At 33.6% G+C, this 20287-nt stretch overlaps 1 long non-coding RNA gene across 1 annotated transcript in view; it reads right to left on the bottom strand.

Moving 5' to 3' along the window:
• Positions 1 to 17578, bottom strand: part of LOC139501122 (uncharacterized) — a 121326-nt gene extending 103748 nt beyond the window's left edge. The window contains exon 1 of the long non-coding RNA XR_011658467.1: positions 17452 to 17578. This is a non-coding gene — a long non-coding RNA (uncharacterized lncRNA). The remainder of the gene's footprint in view (positions 1 to 17451) is intronic.
• Between the last annotated feature and the right edge of the window lie 2709 nt (positions 17579 to 20287).

The raw sequence follows: 20287 nt of genomic DNA, 5'->3' as shown, positions 1-20287 counted from the left end.
TGACCAAACAGGTCGTTTTTGAAGAAAGATAAAATATCCTTGCTTTTTTTTCTATTAAGTCTTTGGTCTTCTCTTCTGCATTTTCTCACTTTATTATACATGCAATAACATTTTTAACTGCATGTTTGCAAATATATAGTGTGCAACAAACAGATTGTGGGGTAAACGTCAATGAGACAGCAACCTAGCGACAAAAATATGCAAACGACATGTGCACGCTGAACGGTGAAAAGGAGATGCGAGTTTCCCTCCATGAGACAGCATCCCAACGACTACAGATATATTTGAATAACATATTCACTTTGCTGATGCTACCATTTGTTTGGGTTTATTTCAAGCTGCTTTTTTTTTTTGCAGATAAAAAAAAAACTGTCCGCAATGACAAAGCCAGTGGTGATGAAAGTGGCATTACACACCAAAAAAGCAATAAAATAAATCAGGGTTTATCAAGACCCTTTCCTACACCGTATTTGGTTTGGTAAACAAGAATCCGTTGAAGGGATTTTAAATTGACTAAAGTAATGTTTTGCAACACATACATGTACTATCTTCTTGTATTATGACTGATATATTTGTCGCTGGACATGAAGCAGATTCATTGATGATTAAAAGTTCTTCTTGATCTATTAACTGGAGTTTTAAATTAACTAAAGCAATGTTTTGCAACACCTATATGTTACTATCTTTTTTGAAATGTGACTGATATATTTGTCGCTGGACATGAAGCAGCTACATCTAATAAAATGTGTTCATCAATGCCTTGTAGTATTGATTGATTTATTAAGAAACATAAATTATAATATCAGTTTGTACTTGTTTCAAACAAGTTTATGACTAAGAAATGTCAGAAGATTTAAAAGAAAGGTAGGGAGGGTACAGCATCAGCAATAGAGGGCCTGTGTTTGAAGGTCTTTGTGTCCATCACTATTTTAGTGTGGAGACCTTTAAGTATAAACTTTATAAAGTTTTAACTTTATATTTTAAGTTACACTAGTCAGTTCGTTGTTAAACTTAAGGACGACAACTTTATATATAGAATGTTTTGTCTTACTACGAAAGGGTGTGGTTTATGCCCAAGGATTGCAAAATTTCGGAGAATGTATCGCGCAGTCATTATTTGGATGCATCATTCGGTAGCTAAGTAGACATGTCGTTGGGAAGCACAATTGTGATACACTGACTGTGTCTGTAAAGATTCTATGCGCAAAATGGCAATAGAGTTACGTCCCTGCTAAACTGAAGTCTGTAGGTTTCAGCTCTGGAGTTCCCAGTGAAGACATATTTTTTTTTTTTTTTTTTTGGCAAACACACATTTTTTAAGATTTACAGTTACTAAATAAAACAAAAGTTGAAATCTGTAGTACATCTTAACACAAACTCGTGTGCTTACTTATTATGAACTGCTTAATGACATGAAATATAAAGTCATTTAGACACATGGGAAAAGTCGCACTTTTAAAACAACGATTTTTACGCTGATTAAGTAGACAGAGTTGCCTTTCATACATTTTTGACACTTCATCCCACAATGCAATCCGAAAAAGTTCAAATTTCAAGAAATAATGATACATATCACTATCAAACAAATAACTTATAATGTTAAGCTATACATTTTCACATAAAAGACACAGTACTTATAGTTTACATTCATAAAACTGTCAGGAACTATATTTATAGACAACCAATATACGAGTGACCAAACAGGTCGTTTTTGAAGAAAGATAAAATATCCTTGCTTTTTTTTCTATTAAGTCTTTGGTCTTCTCTTCTGCATTTTCTCACTTTATTATACATGCAATAACATTTTTAACTGCATGTTTGCAAATATATAGTGTGCAACAAACAGATTGTGGGGTAAACGTCAATGAGACAGCAACCTAGCGACAAAAATATGCAAACGACATGTGCACGCTGAACGGTGAAAAGGAGATGCGAGTTTCCCTCCATGAGACAGCATCCCAACGACTACAGATATATTTGAATAACATATTCACTTTGCTGATGCTACCATTTGTTTGGGTTTATTTCAAGCTGCTTTTTTTTTTTGCAGATAAAAAAAAAACTGCCCGCAATGACAAAGCCAGTGGTGATGAAAGTGGCATTACACACCAAAAAAGCAATAAAATAAATCAGGGTTTATCAAGACCCTTTCCTACACCGTATTTGGTTTGGTAAACAAGAATCCGTTGAAGGGATTTTAAATTGACTAAAGTAATGTTTTGCAACACATACATGTACTATCTTCTTGTATTATGACTGATATATTTGTCGCTGGACATGAAGCAGATTCATTGATGATTAAAAGTTCTTCTTGATCTATTAACTGGAGTTTTAAATTAACTAAAGCAATGTTTTGCAACACCTATATGTTACTATCTTTTTTGAAATGTGACTGATATATTTGTCGCTGGACATGAAGCAGCTACATCTAATAAAATGTGTTCATCAATGCCTTGTAGTATTGATTGATTTATTAAGAAACATAAATTATAATATCAGTTTGTACTTGTTTCAAACAAGTTTATGACTAAGAAATGTCAGAAGATTTAAAAGAAAGGTAGGGAGGGTACAGCATCAGCAATAGAGGGCCTGTGTTTGAAGGTCTTTGTGTCCATCACTATTTTAGTGTGGAGACCTTTAAGTATAAACTTTATAAAGTTTTAACTTTATATTTTAAGTTACACTAGTCAGTTCGTTGTTAAACTTAAGGACGACAACTTTATATATAGAATGTTTTGTCTTACTACGAAAGGGTGTGGTTTATGCCCAAGGATTGCAAAATTTCGGAGAATGTATCGCGCAGTCATTATTTGGATGCATCATTCGGTAGCTAAGTAGACATGTCGTTGGGAAGCACAATTGTGATACACTGACTGTGTCTGTAAAGATTCTATGCGCAAAATGGCAATAGAGTTACGTCCCTGCTAAACTGAAGTCTGTAGGTTTCAGCTCTGGAGTTCCCAGTGAAGACATATTTTTTTTTTTTTTTTTTTGGCAAACACACATTTTTTAAGATTTACAGTTACTAAATAAAACAAAAGTTGAAATCTGTAGTACATCTTAACACAAACTCGTGTGCTTACTTATTATGAACTGCTTAATGACATGAAATATAAAGTCATTTAGACACATGGGAAAAGTCGCACTTTTAAAACAACGATTTTTACGCTGATTAAGTAGACAGAGTTGCCTTTCATACATTTTTGACACTTCATCCCACAATGCAATCCGAAAAAGTTCAAATTTCAAGAAATAATGATACATATCACTATCAAACAAATAACTTATAATGTTAAGCTATACATTTTCACATAAAAGACACAGTACTTATAGTTTACATTCATAAAACTGTCAGGAACTATATTTATAGACAACCAATATACGAGTGACCAAACAGGTCGTTTTTGAAGAAAGATAAAATATCCTTGCTTTTTTTTCTATTAAGTCTTTGGTCTTCTCTTCTGCATTTTCTCACTTTATTATACATGCAATAACATTTTTAACTGCATGTTTGCAAATATATAGTGTGCAACAAACAGATTGTGGGGTAAACGTCAATGAGACAGCAACCTAGCGACAAAAATATGCAAACGACATGTGCACGCTGAACGGTGAAAAGGAGATGCGAGTTTCCCTCCATGAGACAGCATCCCAACGACTACAGATATATTTGAATAACATATTCACTTTGCTGATGCTACCATTTGTTTGGGTTTATTTCAAGCTGCTTTTTTTTTTTGCAGATAAAAAAAAAACTGTCCGCAATGACAAAGCCAGTGGTGATGAAAGTGGCATTACACACCAAAAAAGCAATAAAATAAATCAGGGTTTATCAAGACCCTTTCCTACACCGTATTTGGTTTGGTAAACAAGAATCCGTTGAAGGGATTTTAAATTGACTAAAGTAATGTTTTGCAACACATACATGTACTATCTTCTTGTATTATGACTGATATATTTGTCGCTGGACATGAAGCAGATTCATTGATGATTAAAAGTTCTTCTTGATCTATTAACTGGAGTTTTAAATTAACTAAAGCAATGTTTTGCAACACCTATATGTTACTATCTTTTTTGAAATGTGACTGATATATTTGTCGCTGGACATGAAGCAGCTACATCTAATAAAATGTGTTCATCAATGCCTTGTAGTATTGATTGATTTATTAAGAAACATAAATTATAATATCAGTTTGTACTTGTTTCAAACAAGTTTATGACTAAGAAATGTCAGAAGATTTAAAAGAAAGGTAGGGAGGGTACAGCATCAGCAATAGAGGGCCTGTGTTTGAAGGTCTTTGTGTCCATCACTATTTTAGTGTGGAGACCTTTAAGTATAAACTTTATAAAGTTTTAACTTTATATTTTAAGTTACACTAGTCAGTTCGTTGTTAAACTTAAGGACGACAACTTTATATATAGAATGTTTTGTCTTACTACGAAAGGGTGTGGTTTATGCCCAAGGATTGCAAAATTTCGGAGAATGTATCGCGCAGTCATTATTTGGATGCATCATTCGGTAGCTAAGTAGACATGTCGTTGGGAAGCACAATTGTGATACACTGACTGTGTCTGTAAAGATTCTATGCGCAAAATGGCAATAGAGTTACGTCCCTGCTAAACTGAAGTCTGTAGGTTTCAGCTCTGGAGTTCCCAGTGAAGACATATTTTTTTTTTTTTTTTTTTGGCAAACACACATTTTTTAAGATTTACAGTTACTAAATAAAACAAAAGTTGAAATCTGTAGTACATCTTAACACAAACTCGTGTGCTTACTTATTATGAACTGCTTAATGACATGAAATATAAAGTCATTTAGACACATGGGAAAAGTCGCACTTTTAAAACAACGATTTTTACGCTGATTAAGTAGACAGAGTTGCCTTTCATACATTTTTGACACTTCATCCCACAATGCAATCCGAAAAAGTTCAAATTTCAAGAAATAATGATACATATCACTATCAAACAAATAACTTATAATGTTAAGCTATACATTTTCACATAAAAGACACAGTACTTATAGTTTACATTCATAAAACTGTCAGGAACTATATTTATAGACAACCAATATACGAGTGACCAAACAGGTCGTTTTTGAAGAAAGATAAAATATCCTTGCTTTTTTTTCTATTAAGTCTTTGGTCTTCTCTTCTGCATTTTCTCACTTTATTATACATGCAATAACATTTTTAACTGCATGTTTGCAAATATATAGTGTGCAACAAACAGATTGTGGGGTAAACGTCAATGAGACAGCAACCTAGCGACAAAAATATGCAAACGACATGTGCACGCTGAACGGTGAAAAGGAGATGCGAGTTTCCCTCCATGAGACAGCATCCCAACGACTACAGATATATTTGAATAACATATTCACTTTGCTGATGCTACCATTTGTTTGGGTTTATTTCAAGCTGCTTTTTTTTTTTGCAGATAAAAAAAAAACTGTCCGCAATGACAAAGCCAGTGGTGATGAAAGTGGCATTACACACCAAAAAAGCAATAAAATAAATCAGGGTTTATCAAGACCCTTTCCTACACCGTATTTGGTTTGGTAAACAAGAATCCGTTGAAGGGATTTTAAATTGACTAAAGTAATGTTTTGCAACACATACATGTACTATCTTCTTGTATTATGACTGATATATTTGTCGCTGGACATGAAGCAGATTCATTGATGATTAAAAGTTCTTCTTGATCTATTAACTGGAGTTTTAAATTAACTAAAGCAATGTTTTGCAACACCTATATGTTACTATCTTTTTTGAAATGTGACTGATATATTTGTCGCTGGACATGAAGCAGCTACATCTAATAAAATGTGTTCATCAATGCCTTGTAGTATTGATTGATTTATTAAGAAACATAAATTATAATATCAGTTTGTACTTGTTTCAAACAAGTTTATGACTAAGAAATGTCAGAAGATTTAAAAGAAAGGTAGGGAGGGTACAGCATCAGCAATAGAGGGCCTGTGTTTGAAGGTCTTTGTGTATATGACTATTTTAGTGTGGAGACCTTTAAGTATAAACTTTATAAAGTTTTAACTTTATATTTTAAGTTACACTAGTCAGTTCGTTGTTAAACTTAAGGACGACAACTTTATATATAGAATGTTTTGTCTTACTACGAAAGGGTGTGGTTTATGCCCAAGGATTGCAAAATTTCGGAGAATGTATCGCGCAGTCATTATTTGGATGCATCATTCGGTAGCTAAGTAGACATGTCGTTGGGAAGCACAATTGTGATACACTGACTGTGTCTGTAAAGATTCTATGCGCAAAATGGCAATAGAGTTACGTCCCTGCTAAACTGAAGTCTGTAGGTTTCAGCTCTGGAGTTCCCAGTGAAGACATATTTTTTTTTTTTTTTTTTTGGCAAACACACATTTTTTAAGATTTACAGTTACTAAATAAAACAAAAGTTGAAATCTGTAGTACATCTTAACACAAACTCGTGTGCTTACTTATTATGAACTGCTTAATGACATGAAATATAAAGTCATTTAGACACATGGGAAAAGTCGCACTTTTAAAACAACGATTTTTACGCTGATTAAGTAGACAGAGTTGCCTTTCATACATTTTTGACACTTCATCCCACAATGCAATCCGAAAAAGTTCAAATTTCAAGAAATAATGATACATATCACTATCAAACAAATAACTTATAATGTTAAGCTATACATTTTCACATAAAAGACACAGTACTTATAGTTTACATTCATAAAACTGTCAGGAACTATATTTATAGACAACCAATATACGAGTGACCAAACAGGTCGTTTTTGAAGAAAGATAAAATATCCTTGCTTTTTTTTCTATTAAGTCTTTGGTCTTCTCTTCTGCATTTTCTCACTTTATTATACATGCAATAACATTTTTAACTGCATGTTTGCAAATATATAGTGTGCAACAAACAGATTGTGGGGTAAACGTCAATGAGACAGCAACCTAGCGACAAAAATATGCAAACGACATGTGCACGCTGAACGGTGAAAAGGAGATGCGAGTTTCCCTCCATGAGACAGCATCCCAACGACTACAGATATATTTGAATAACATATTCACTTTGCTGATGCTACCATTTGTTTGGGTTTATTTCAAGCTGCTTTTTTTTTTTGCAGATAAAAAAAAAACTGTCCGCAATGACAAAGCCAGTGGTGATGAAAGTGGCATTACACACCAAAAAAGCAATAAAATAAATCAGGGTTTATCAAGACCCTTTCCTACACCGTATTTGGTTTGGTAAACAAGAATCCGTTGAAGGGATTTTAAATTGACTAAAGTAATGTTTTGCAACACATACATGTACTATCTTCTTGTATTATGACTGATATATTTGTCGCTGGACATGAAGCAGATTCATTGATGATTAAAAGTTCTTCTTGATCTATTAACTGGAGTTTTAAATTAACTAAAGCAATGTTTTGCAACACCTATATGTTACTATCTTTTTTGAAATGTGACTGATATATTTTGCGCTGGACATGAAGCAGCTACATCTAATAAAATGTGTTCATCAATGCCTTGTAGTATTGATTGATTTATTAAGAAACATAAATTATAATATCAGTTTGTACTTGTTTCAAACAAGTTTATGACTAAGAAATGTCAGAAGATTTAAAAGAAAGGTAGGGAGGGTACAGCATCAGCAATAGAGGGCCTGTGTTTGAAGGTCTTTGTGTCCATCACTATTTTAGTGTGGAGACCTTTAAGTATAAACTTTATAAAGTTTTAACTTTATATTTTAAGTTACACTAGTCAGTTCGTTGTTAAACTTAAGGACGACAACTTTATATATAGAATGTTTTGTCTTACTACGAAAGGGTGTGGTTTATGCCCAAGGATTGCAAAATTTCGGAGAATGTATCGCGCAGTCATTATTTGGATGCATCATTCGGTAGCTAAGTAGACATGTCGTTGGGAAGCACAATTGTGATACACTGACTGTGTCTGTAAAGATTCTATGCGCAAAATGGCAATAGAGTTACGTCCCTGCTAAACTGAAGTCTGTAGGTTTCAGCTCTGGAGTTCCCAGTGAAGACATATTTTTTTTTTTTTTTTTTTGGCAAACACACATTTTTTAAGATTTACAGTTACTAAATAAAACAAAAGTTGAAATCTGTAGTACATCTTAACACAAACTCGTGTGCTTACTTATTATGAACTGCTTAATGACATGAAATATAAAGTCATTTAGACACATGGGAAAAGTCGCACTTTTAAAACAACGATTTTTACGCTGATTAAGTAGACAGAGTTGCCTTTCATACATTTTTGACACTTCATCCCACAATGCAATCCGAAAAAGTTCAAATTTCAAGAAATAATGATACATATCACTATCAAACAAATAACTTATAATGTTAAGCTATACATTTTCACATAAAAGACACAGTACTTATAGTTTACATTCATAAAACTGTCAGGAACTATATTTATAGACAACCAATATACGAGTGACCAAACAGGTCGTTTTTGAAGAAAGATAAAATATCCTTGCTTTTTTTTCTATTAAGTCTTTGGTCTTCTCTTCTGCATTTTCTCACTTTATTATACATGCAATAACATTTTTAACTGCATGTTTGCAAATATATAGTGTGCAACAAACAGATTGTGGGGTAAACGTCAATGAGACAGCAACCTAGCGACAAAAATATGCAAACGACATGTGCACGCTGAACGGTGAAAAGGAGATGCGAGTTTCCCTCCATGAGACAGCATCCCAACGACTACAGATATATTTGAATAACATATTCACTTTGCTGATGCTACCATTTGTTTGGGTTTATTTCAAGCTGCTTTTTTTTTTTGCAGATAAAAAAAAAACTGTCCGCAATGACAAAGCCAGTGGTGATGAAAGTGGCATTACACACCAAAAAAGCAATAAAATAAATCAGGGTTTATCAAGACCCTTTCCTACACCGTATTTGGTTTGGTAAACAAGAATCCGTTGAAGGGATTTTAAATTGACTAAAGTAATGTTTTGCAACACATACATGTACTATCTTCTTGTATTATGACTGATATATTTGTCGCTGGACATGAAGCAGATTCATTGATGATTAAAAGTTCTTCTTGATCTATTAACTGGAGTTTTAAATTAACTAAAGCAATGTTTTGCAACACCTATATGTTACTATCTTTTTTGAAATGTGACTGATATATTTGTCGCTGGACATGAAGCAGCTACATCTAATAAAATGTGTTCATCAATGCCTTGTAGTATTGATTGATTTATTAAGAAACATAAATTATAATATCAGTTTGTACTTGTTTGAAACAAGTTTATGACTAAGAAATGTCAGAAGATTTAAAAGAAAGGTAGGGAGGGTACAGCATCAGCAATAGAGGGCCTGTGTTTGAAGGTCTTTGTGTCCATCACTATTTTAGTGTGGAGACCTTTAAGTATAAACTTTATAAAGTTTTAACTTTATATTTTAAGTTACACTAGTCAGTTCGTTGTTAAACTTAAGGACGACAACTTTATATATAGAATGTTTTGTCTTACTACGAAAGGGTGTGGTTTATGCCCAAGGATTGCAAAATTTCGGAGAATGTATCGCGCAGTCATTATTTGGATGCATCATTCGGTAGCTAAGTAGACATGTCGTTGGGAAGCACAATTGTGATACACTGACTGTGTCTGTAAAGATTCTATGCGCAAAATGGCAATAGAGTTACGTCCCTGCTAAACTGAAGTCTGTAGGTTTCAGCTCTGGAGTTCCCAGTGAAGACATATTTTTTTTTTTTTTTTTTTGGCAAACACACATTTTTTAAGATTTACAGTTACTAAATAAAACAAAAGTTGAAATCTGTAGTACATCTTAACACAAACTCGTGTGCTTACTTATTATGAACTGCTTAATGACATGAAATATAAAGTCATTTAGACACATGGGAAAAGTCGCACTTTTAAAACAACGATTTTTACGCTGATTAAGTAGACAGAGTTGCCTTTCATACATTTTTGACACTTCATCCCACAATGCAATCCGAAAAAGTTCAAATTTCAAGAAATAATGATACATATCACTATCAAACAAATAACTTATAATGTTAAGCTATACATTTTCACATAAAAGACACAGTACTTATAGTTTACATTCATAAAACTGTCAGGAACTATATTTATAGACAACCAATATACGAGTGACCAAACAGGTCGTTTTTGAAGAAAGATAAAATATCCTTGCTTTTTTTTCTATTAAGTCTTTGGTCTTCTCTTCTGCATTTTCTCACTTTATTATACATGCAATAACATTTTTAACTGCATGTTTGCAAATATATAGTGTGCAACAAACAGATTGTGGGGTAAACGTCAATGAGACAGCAACCTAGCGACAAAAATATGCAAACGACATGTGCACGCTGAACGGTGAAAAGGAGATGCGAGTTTCCCTCCATGAGACAGCATCCCAACGACTACAGATATATTTGAATAACATATTCACTTTGCTGATGCTACCATTTGTTTGGGTTTATTTCAAGCTGCTTTTTTTTTTTGCAGATAAAAAAAAAACTGTCCGCAATGACAAAGCCAGTGGTGATGAAAGTGGCATTACACACCAAAAAAGCAATAAAATAAATCAGGGTTTATCAAGACCCTTTCCTACACCGTATTTGGTTTGGTAAACAAGAATCCGTTGAAGGGATTTTAAATTGACTAAAGTAATGTTTTGCAACACATACATGTACTATCTTCTTGTATTATGACTGATATATTTGTCGCTGGACATGAAGCAGATTCATTGATGATTAAAAGTTCTTCTTGATCTATTAACTGGAGTTTTAAATTAACTAAAGCAATGTTTTGCAACACCTATATGTTACTATCTTTTTTGAAATGTGACTGATATATTTGTCGCTGGACATGAAGCAGCTACATCTAATAAAATGTGTTCATCAATGCCTTGTAGTATTGATTGATTTATTAAGAAACATAAATTATAATATCAGTTTGTACTTGTTTCAAACAAGTTTATGACTAAGAAATGTCAGAAGATTTAAAAGAAAGGTAGGGAGGGTACAGCATCAGCAATAGAGGGCCTGTGTTTGAAGGTCTTTGTGTCCATCACTATTTTAGTGTGGAGACCTTTAAGTATAAACTTTATAAAGTTTTAACTTTATATTTTAAGTTACACTAGTCAGTTCGTTGTTAAACTTAAGGACGACAACTTTATATATAGAATGTTTTGTCTTACTACGAAAGGGTGTGGTTTATGCCCAAGGATTGCAAAATTTCGGAGAATGTATCGCGCAGTCATTATTTGGATGCATCATTCGGTAGCTAAGTAGACATGTCGTTGGGAAGCACAATTGTGATACACTGACTGTGTCTGTAAAGATTCTATGCGCAAAATGGCAATAGAGTTACGTCCCTGCTAAACTGAAGTCTGTAGGTTTCAGCTCTGGAGTTCCCAGTGAAGACATATTTTTTTTTTTTTTTTTTTGGCAAACACACATTTTTTAAGATTTACAGTTACTAAATAAAACAAAAGTTGAAATCTGTAGTACATCTTAACACAAACTCGTGTGCTTACTTATTATGAACTGCTTAATGACATGAAATATAAAGTCATTTAGACACATGGGAAAAGTCGCACTTTTAAAACAACGATTTTTACGCTGATTAAGTAGACAGAGTTGCCTTTCATACATTTTTGACACTTCATCCCACAATGCAATCCGAAAAAGTTCAAATTTCAAGAAATAATGATACATATCACTATCAAACAAATAACTTATAATGTTAAGCTATACATTTTCACATAAAAGACACAGTACTTATAGTTTACATTCATAAAACTGTCAGGAACTATATTTATAGACAACCAATATACGAGTGACCAAACAGGTCGTTTTTGAAGAAAGATAAAATATCCTTGCTTTTTTTTCTATTAAGTCTTTGGTCTTCTCTTCTGCATTTTCTCACTTTATTATACATGCAATAACATTTTTAACTGCATGTTTGCAAATATATAGTGTGCAACAAACAGATTGTGGGGTAAACGTCAATGAGACAGCAACCTAGCGACAAAAATATGCAAACGACATGTGCACGCTGAACGGTGAAAAGGAGATGCGAGTTTCCCTCCATTAGACAGCATCCCAACGACTACAGATATATTTGAATAACATATTCACTTTGCTGATGCTACCATTTGTTTGGGTTTATTTCAAGCTGCTTTTTTTTTTTGCAGATAAAAAAAAAACTGTCCGCAATGACAAAGCCAGTGGTGATGAAAGTGGCATTACACACCAAAAAAGCAATAAAATAAATCAGAGTTTATCAAGACCCTTTCCTACACCGTATTTGGTTTGGTAAACAAGAATCCGTTGAAGGGATTTTAAATTGACTAAAGTAATGTTTTGCAACACATACATGTACTATCTTCTTGTATTATGACTGATATATTTGTCGCTGGACATGAAGCAGATTCATTGATGATTAAAAGTTCTTCTTGATCTATTAACTGGAGTTTTAAATTAACTAAAGCAATGTTTTGCAACACCTATATGTTACTATCTTTTTTGAAATGTGACTGATATATTTGTCGCTGGACATGAAGCAGCTACATCTAATAAAATGTGTTCATCAATGCCTTGTAGTATTGATTGATTTATTAAGAAACATAAATTATAATATCAGTTTGTACTTGTTTCAAACAAGTTTATGACTAAGAAATGTCAGAAGATTTAAAAGAAAGGTAGGGAGGGTACAGCATCAGCAATAGAGGGCCTGTGTTTGAAGGTCTTTGTGTCCATCACTATTTTAGTGTGGAGACCTTTAAGTATAAACTTTATAAAGTTTTAACTTTATATTTTAAGTTACACTAGTCAGTTCGTTGTTAAACTTTAGGACGACAACTTTATATATAGAATGTTTTGTCTTACTACGAAAGGGTGTGGTTTATGCCCAAGGATTGCAAAATTTCGGAGAATGTATCGCGCAGTCATTATTTGGATGCATCATTCGGTAGCTAAGTAGACATGTCGTTGGGAAGCACAATTGTGATACACTGACTGTGTCTGTAAAGATTCTATGCGCAAAATGGCAATAGAGTTACGTCCCTGCTAAACTGAAGTCTGTAGGTTTCAGCTCTGGAGTTCCCAGTGAAGACATATTTTTTTTTTTTTTTTTTTGGCAAACACACATTTTTTAAGATTTACAGTTACTAAATAAAACAAAAGTTGAAATCTGTAGTACATCTTAACACAAACTCGTGTGCTTACTTATTATGAACTGCTTAATGACATGAAATATAAAGTCATTTAGACACATGGGAAAAGTCGCACTTTTAAAACAACGATTTTTACGCTGATTAAGTAGACAGAGTTGCCTTTCATACATTTTTGACACTTCATCCCACAATGCAATCCGAAAAAGTTCAAATTTCAAGAAATAATGATACATATCACTATCAAACAAATAACTTATAATGTTAAGCTATACATTTTCACATAAAAGACACAGTACTTATAGTTTACATTCATAAAACTGTCAGGAACTATATTTATAGACAACCAATATACGAGTGACCAAACAGGTCGTTTTTGAAGAAAGATAAAATATCCTTGCTTTTTTTTCTATTAAGTCTTTGGTCTTCTCTTCTGCATTTTCTCACTTTATTATACATGCAATAACATTTTTAACTGCATGTTTGCAAATATATAGTGTGCAACAAACAGATTGTGGGGTAAACGTCAATGAGACAGCAACCTAGCGACAAAAATATGCAAACGACATGTGCACGCTGAACGGTGAAAAGGAGATGCGAGTTTCCCTCCATGAGACAGCATCCCAACGACTACAGATATATTTGAATAACATATTCACTTTGCTGATGCTACCATTTGTTTGGGTTTATTTCAAGCTGCTTTTTTTTTTTGCAGATAAAAAAAAAACTGTCCGCAATGACAAAGCCAGTGGTGATGAAAGTGGCATTACACACCAAAAAAGCAATAAAATAAATCAGGGTTTATCAAGACCCTTTCCTACACCGTATTTGGTTTGGTAAACAAGAATCCGTTGAAGGGATTTTAAATTGACTAAAGTAATGTTTTGCAACACATACATGTACTATCTTCTTGTATTATGACTGATATATTTGTCGCTGGACATGAAGCAGATTCATTGATGATTAAAAGTTCTTCTTGATCTATTAACTGGAGTTTTAAATTAACTAAAGCAATGTTTTGCAACACCTATATGTTACTATCTTTTTTGAAATGTGACTGATATATTTGTCGCTGGACATGAAGCAGCTACATCTAATAAAATGTGTTCATCAATGCCTTGTAGTATTGATTGATTTATTAAGAAACATAAATTATAATATCAGTTTGTACTTGTTTCAAACAAGTTTATGACTAAGAAATGTCAGAAGATTTAAAAGAAAGGTAGGGAGGGTACAGCATCAGCAATAGAGGGCCTGTGTTTGAAGGTCTTTGTGTCCATCACTATTTTAGTGTGGAGACCTTTAAGTATAAACTTTATAAAGTTTTAACTTTATATTTTAAGTTACACTAGTCAGTTCGTTGTTAAACTTAAGGACGACAACTTTATATATAGAATGTTTTGTCTTACTACGAAAGGGTGTGGTTTATGCCCAAGGATTGCAAAATTTCGGAGAATGTATCGCGCAGTCATTATTTGGATGCATCATTCGGTAGCTAAGTAGACATGTCGTTGGGAAGCACAATTGTGATACACTGACTGTGTCTGTAAAGATTCTATGCGCAAAATGGCAATAGAGTTACGTCCCTGCTAAACTGAAGTCTGTAGGTTTCAGCTCTGGAGTTCCCAGTGAAGACATATTTTTTTTTTTTTTTTTTTGGCAAACACACATTTTTTAAGATTTACAGTTACTAAATAAAACAAAAGTTGAAATCTGTAGTACATCTTAACACAAACTCGTGTGCTTACTTATTATGAACTGCTTAATGACATGAAATATAAAGTCATTTAGACACATGGGAAAAGTCGCACTTTTAAAACAACGATTTTTACGCTGATTAAGTAGACAGAGTTGCCTTTCATACATTTTTGACACTTCATCCCACAATGCAATCCGAAAAAGTTCAAATTTCAAGAAATAATGATACATATCACTATCAAACAAATAACTTATAATGTTAAGCTATACATTTTCACATAAAAGACACAGTACTTATAGTTTACATTCATAAAACTGTCAGGAACTATATTTATAGACAACCAATATACGAGTGACCAAACAGGTCGTTTTTGAAGAAAGATAAAATATCCTTGCTTTTTTTTCTATTAAGTCTTTGGTCTTCTCTTCTGCATTTTCTCACTTTATTATACATGCAATAACATTTTTAACTGCATGTTTGCAAATATATAGTGTGCAACAAACAGATTGTGGGGTAAACGTCAATGAGACAGCAACCTAGCGACAAAAATATGCAAACGACATGTGCACGCTGAACGGTGAAAAGGAGATGCGAGTTTCCCTCCATTAGACAGCATCCCAACGACTACAGATATATTTGAATAACATATTCACTTTGCTGATGCTACCATTTGTTTGGGTTTATTTCAAGCTGCTTTTTTTTTTTGCAGATAAAAAAAAAACTGTCCGCAATGACAAAGCCAGTGGTGATGAAAGTGGCATTACACACCAAAAAAGCAATAAAATAAATCAGAGTTTATCAAGACCCTTTCCTACACCGTATTTGGTTTGGTAAACAAGAATCCGTTGAAGGGATTTTAAATTGACTAAAGTAATGTTTTGCAACACATACATGTACTATCTTCTTGTATTATGACTGATATATTTGTCGCTGGACATGAAGCAGATTCATTGATGATTAAAAGTTCTTCTTGATCTATTAACTGGAGTTTTAAATTAACTAAAGCAATGTTTTGCAACACCTATATGTTACTATCTTTTTTGAAATGTGACTGATATATTTGTCGCTGGACATGAAGCAGCTACATCTAATAAAATGTGTTCATCAATGCCTTGTAGTATTGATTGATTTATTAAGAAACATAAATTATAATATCAGTTTGTACTTGTTTCAAACAAGTTTATGACTAAGAAATGTCAGAAGATTTAAAAGAAAGGTAGGGAGGGTACAGCATCAGCAATAGAGGGCCTGTGTTTGAAGGTCTTTGTGTCCATCACTATTTTAGTGTGGAGACCTTTAAGTATAAACTTTATAAAGTTTTAACTTTATATTTTAAGTTACACTAGTCAGTTCGTTGTTAAACTTTAGGACGACAACTTTATATATAGAATGTTTTGTCTTACTACGAAAGGGTGTGGTTTATGCCCAAGGATTGCAAAATTTCGGAGAATGTATCGCGCAGTCATTATTTGGATGCATCATTCGGTAGCTAAGTAGACATGTCGTTGGGAAGCACAATTGTGATACACTGACTGTGTCTGTAAAGATTCTATGCGCAAAATGGCAATAGAGTTACGTCCCTGCTAAACTGAAGTCTGTAGGTTTCAGCTCTGGAGTTCCCAGTGAAGACATATTTTTTTTTTTTTTTTTTTGGCAAACACACATTTTTTAAGATTTACAGTTACTAAATAAAACAAAAGTTGAAATCTGTAGTACATCTTAACACAAACTCGTGTGCTTACTTATTATGAACTGCTTAATGACATGAAATATAAAGTCATTTAGACACATGGGAAAAGTCGCACTTTTAAAACAACGATTTTTACGCTGATTAAGTAGACAGAGTTGCCTTTCATACATTTTTGACACTTCATCCCACAATGCAATCCGAAAAAGTTCAAATTTCAAGAAATAATGATACATATCACTATCAAACAAATAACTTATAATGTTAAGCTATACATTTTCACATAAAAGACACAGTACTTATAGTTTACATTCATAAAACTGTCAGGAACTATATTTATAGACAACCAATATACGAGTGACCAAACAGGTCGTTTCTGGGGCTTTTTTTTCTATTAAGTCTTTGGTCTTCTCTTCTGAATTTTCTCACTTTATTATACATGCAATAACATTTTTAACTGCATGTTTGCAAATATATAGTGTGCAACAAACAGATTGTGGGGTAAACGTCAATGAGACAGCAACCTAGCGACAAAAATATGCAAACGACATGTGCACGCTGAACGGTGGAAAGGAGATCATGAGACAGCATCCCAACGACTATAGATATATATGAATAATATATTCACTTTGCTGATGCTACCATTTGTTTGGGTTTTCGTTAAAGCTGGGTTTTTTTTTATAAAAGTAGTTCGCTGTTTAAATAGACAAAATTGTTTTTTAGACAACTTTTACACAGTAGCTGATTATGTCCAGCGCAAAACAATGCTGTCATAATGCAAATAAATAATTACTGTTCATTATTTTGGTGTTTTCAAATACACGTTTGTAGTAGAAAATGCGGATATAATGATAGAAAATATGAATAATTTACAAATACCTTGCTATTCTAACTAATACAGGTTCGAATTCAATCCTCTTTGTAGAATTATACACATTACGACTCTGAAACACATATACACATCAAAATTTCCCCAGATTTCTACACTTATATCCAATGAGTGGCAAGGAAGTATTACGGTCAACTCGACTAATCAATTGTGTTGTTGTTTTTTTTGCTGATATGGGCTGTGCGATTAACTTTTTATTTATATATATAAGTTACATATTATAAAATTGAGAATGGGAAAGGGGAATGTGTCAAAGAGACAACAAAACGGCCAAAGAGCCAACAGCATTCCAAGACCACCAATGAGTATTTAACACGACAACGAGAAAATCCCGCATACGGAACTGACCCCTAAATAAGAACGTCTACTAGTTCAGAGAAATTGGACGTCTCACTAAACTCCGAAACATGAAGATGAATAAAATTAAAATTAGGTTTGTTTATTAAAATCTAATTATCTTACGTTAGCTTCACAGCCAATGCCCCTCTCATTTATCCTTTACTTCAGCGCTTTGAGCGTTCCCGATGAAGGTATATCCAAAAAGGCACTTTGGATGCATTGAATTTATAGCATTTTGTTTTAAGATTTTACAGCACATGGCTATCAATTCTCGGAGGGTATCCTCAGCTCAGTAGTCAGTATTTCGGTTCTGACATGATCAGGAAACAAACCGTTCTAGAATTTTAAAAAATCAATTGTCCGTTCATAAATTTTGAAATTATTAAGAAGCTATTGTTTAAACTACCTTAGGCAAAGTTGAGATGGATTGGTCAATTTTTGAATATCTTTTTTTGTCATTTTGCACTTTGTCCTTTTCTTTTACACCTTTGACTTTGAGCGTACTTAATGAAGGTAGATCAAGAATAGAGTTTCGAACGCATGAAATTTAGATCTTCATGTTTTGGTAACGTTATTTCTCATGTTGTACTATTATACAACTGTCCCAGATCAGAGGAAGATTGACGCCTTCATACTAGTTTAACACCGCCACATTCTGTAATTGTGTGTCTCAAGTCAGGAGACTGTACTTAGGTGGTTGTCGTTTGTTGCTGTATATAATGTTTGTTTTTCTTTATTTATTTTGTACATAAACAAGTGTGGACACAGATGAGTGTGGATAGTATGTTTGGATGTTTGACAGTGTTTTATGATAAATGTAGTTCTATGATTTTCCTATATGTGTTATTAACTGTGTTGCACAATGACAACCAACCGGAGCATTAGGAGTATTGTTTATTTTATATTTAGTTTAGTTTTTATGTTCAAGACAGGCATGGAAGAGACACTAATTGCATTAGTTACCAAATGATTATGACAGAATATGTTCCACATCTTTGATTTTGGATACATTTTATAGCTAGGAGAGCAACACATAATAGGTTCAATTTTTCGTGATTTTTTTTAATTGGGAGATGATATCTGAGAACATGATATAAGGAGCCTGTAATTCAGTGGTTGTCGTTTGTTTATGTGTTACATATTCGTTTTTTCTTTATTTTTTGTACATAAATAAGCCTGTTATTTTTCTCCTTTGAATTGTTTCACATTGTCATTTCGAGACCTTTTATAGCTGACTATGCTCATAGGCGGATTTAGGGGGGGGGGGGGGGGCAGGGGTCCCGGGCCCCCCCTTTTTGGGAAAAAATTTGGTTGCTTATATAGGGAATCACTGAAGCGTGACTGGAGCGGGCCCCCTCTTAGGTCAGTCAGTGGGCCCCCACTTATGAAAATTTCTGGATCCGCCACTGATGCTGCATTAGCTTTGCTCATTGTTGAAGGTTGTGCGGCGACCTGTAATTGTTAATTTCTATGTCATTTTGGTCTGTTGTGGAGAATTGTCTTATTGGCAATCATATCACATCTTTTTTATATGTATTTGCTAACTATATTTGTATGGTTCTATTTATATATACTGAGTGCCAATGAAAACGCAACACTTGGTTTTTCAAAAATAAAATTTATATTAGAAATCATAATCTTTCAAAATGAATTGTTCTTGAAAATTAACAATTCTAACAATAGATCGATATCAAACAAAAATGTTTCATTGACATCTTTCGGGCCCAATAGATAAACGAAACATCCAATGTCGAATCATCAAATCACAGTCCTAACTAAAAATGTTACAACCCCGTAGTGCAGCGCAATCTCAACAGCGCTGTGGAATTGATCATCCTGGACTTTTAATGTGATCTCGAGGATTGTTATTCCACTTGTCCTGTAAAGCAAACTCAAGCTGACTTTATGATATTGGTGGTGGTTTTCATCGTCTAAACCATGTCAAATCTGATGCAAAATTTGCTCTATCGGACCTAAATCTGGCGAAACGTACGACTTTTGGCCAAGGCGGGTGCCAAACGTCTATGTAACCACCACTGACGATTTTTGGTACATAATGAATGATTTTTGGTCTACAGAATTCGATGTTTACACCAGACAGCCGTTTAGATGTCGGCTGTGGTCCTCTTTAACCGTTGAATTTCTACGCAAATGGTGCTTTACTGAAATTGCTCCATAGGATCTACCGTGACCACCATTGAACTCACGTGACCTTTGGACATCCATCAGAGTCGATATTGGATATGTTAAAGACCAAATGTATCAGTTTTGCTGAGCGTTTCTTGCTTTTTATGTGGCTTATCATTAACTGATCCATTTTTGTTGAATTTGTGGATGATTTGGGTTATTGTATGCTGTGAAAGGCTTCATTGGATCATGCCCGAAATTGCATGTCGCTGGTTGTCAGAAAGTCCTGGCATTTACTCAGATGTTTATTGCTGTTTCCTTACAATAAGGGCGGGAAAATTCATGACATTAGCCAAGCTT

This window comes from Mytilus edulis, chromosome 13, assembly GCF_963676685.1.
Source record: "Mytilus edulis chromosome 13, xbMytEdul2.2, whole genome shotgun sequence".
In the NCBI taxonomy this organism is placed as follows: domain Eukaryota; kingdom Metazoa; phylum Mollusca; class Bivalvia; order Mytilida; family Mytilidae; genus Mytilus; species Mytilus edulis.
The sequence above is the reverse complement of the archived record's forward strand: the minus strand, read 5'-3'. Positions and strand labels throughout refer to the sequence as shown.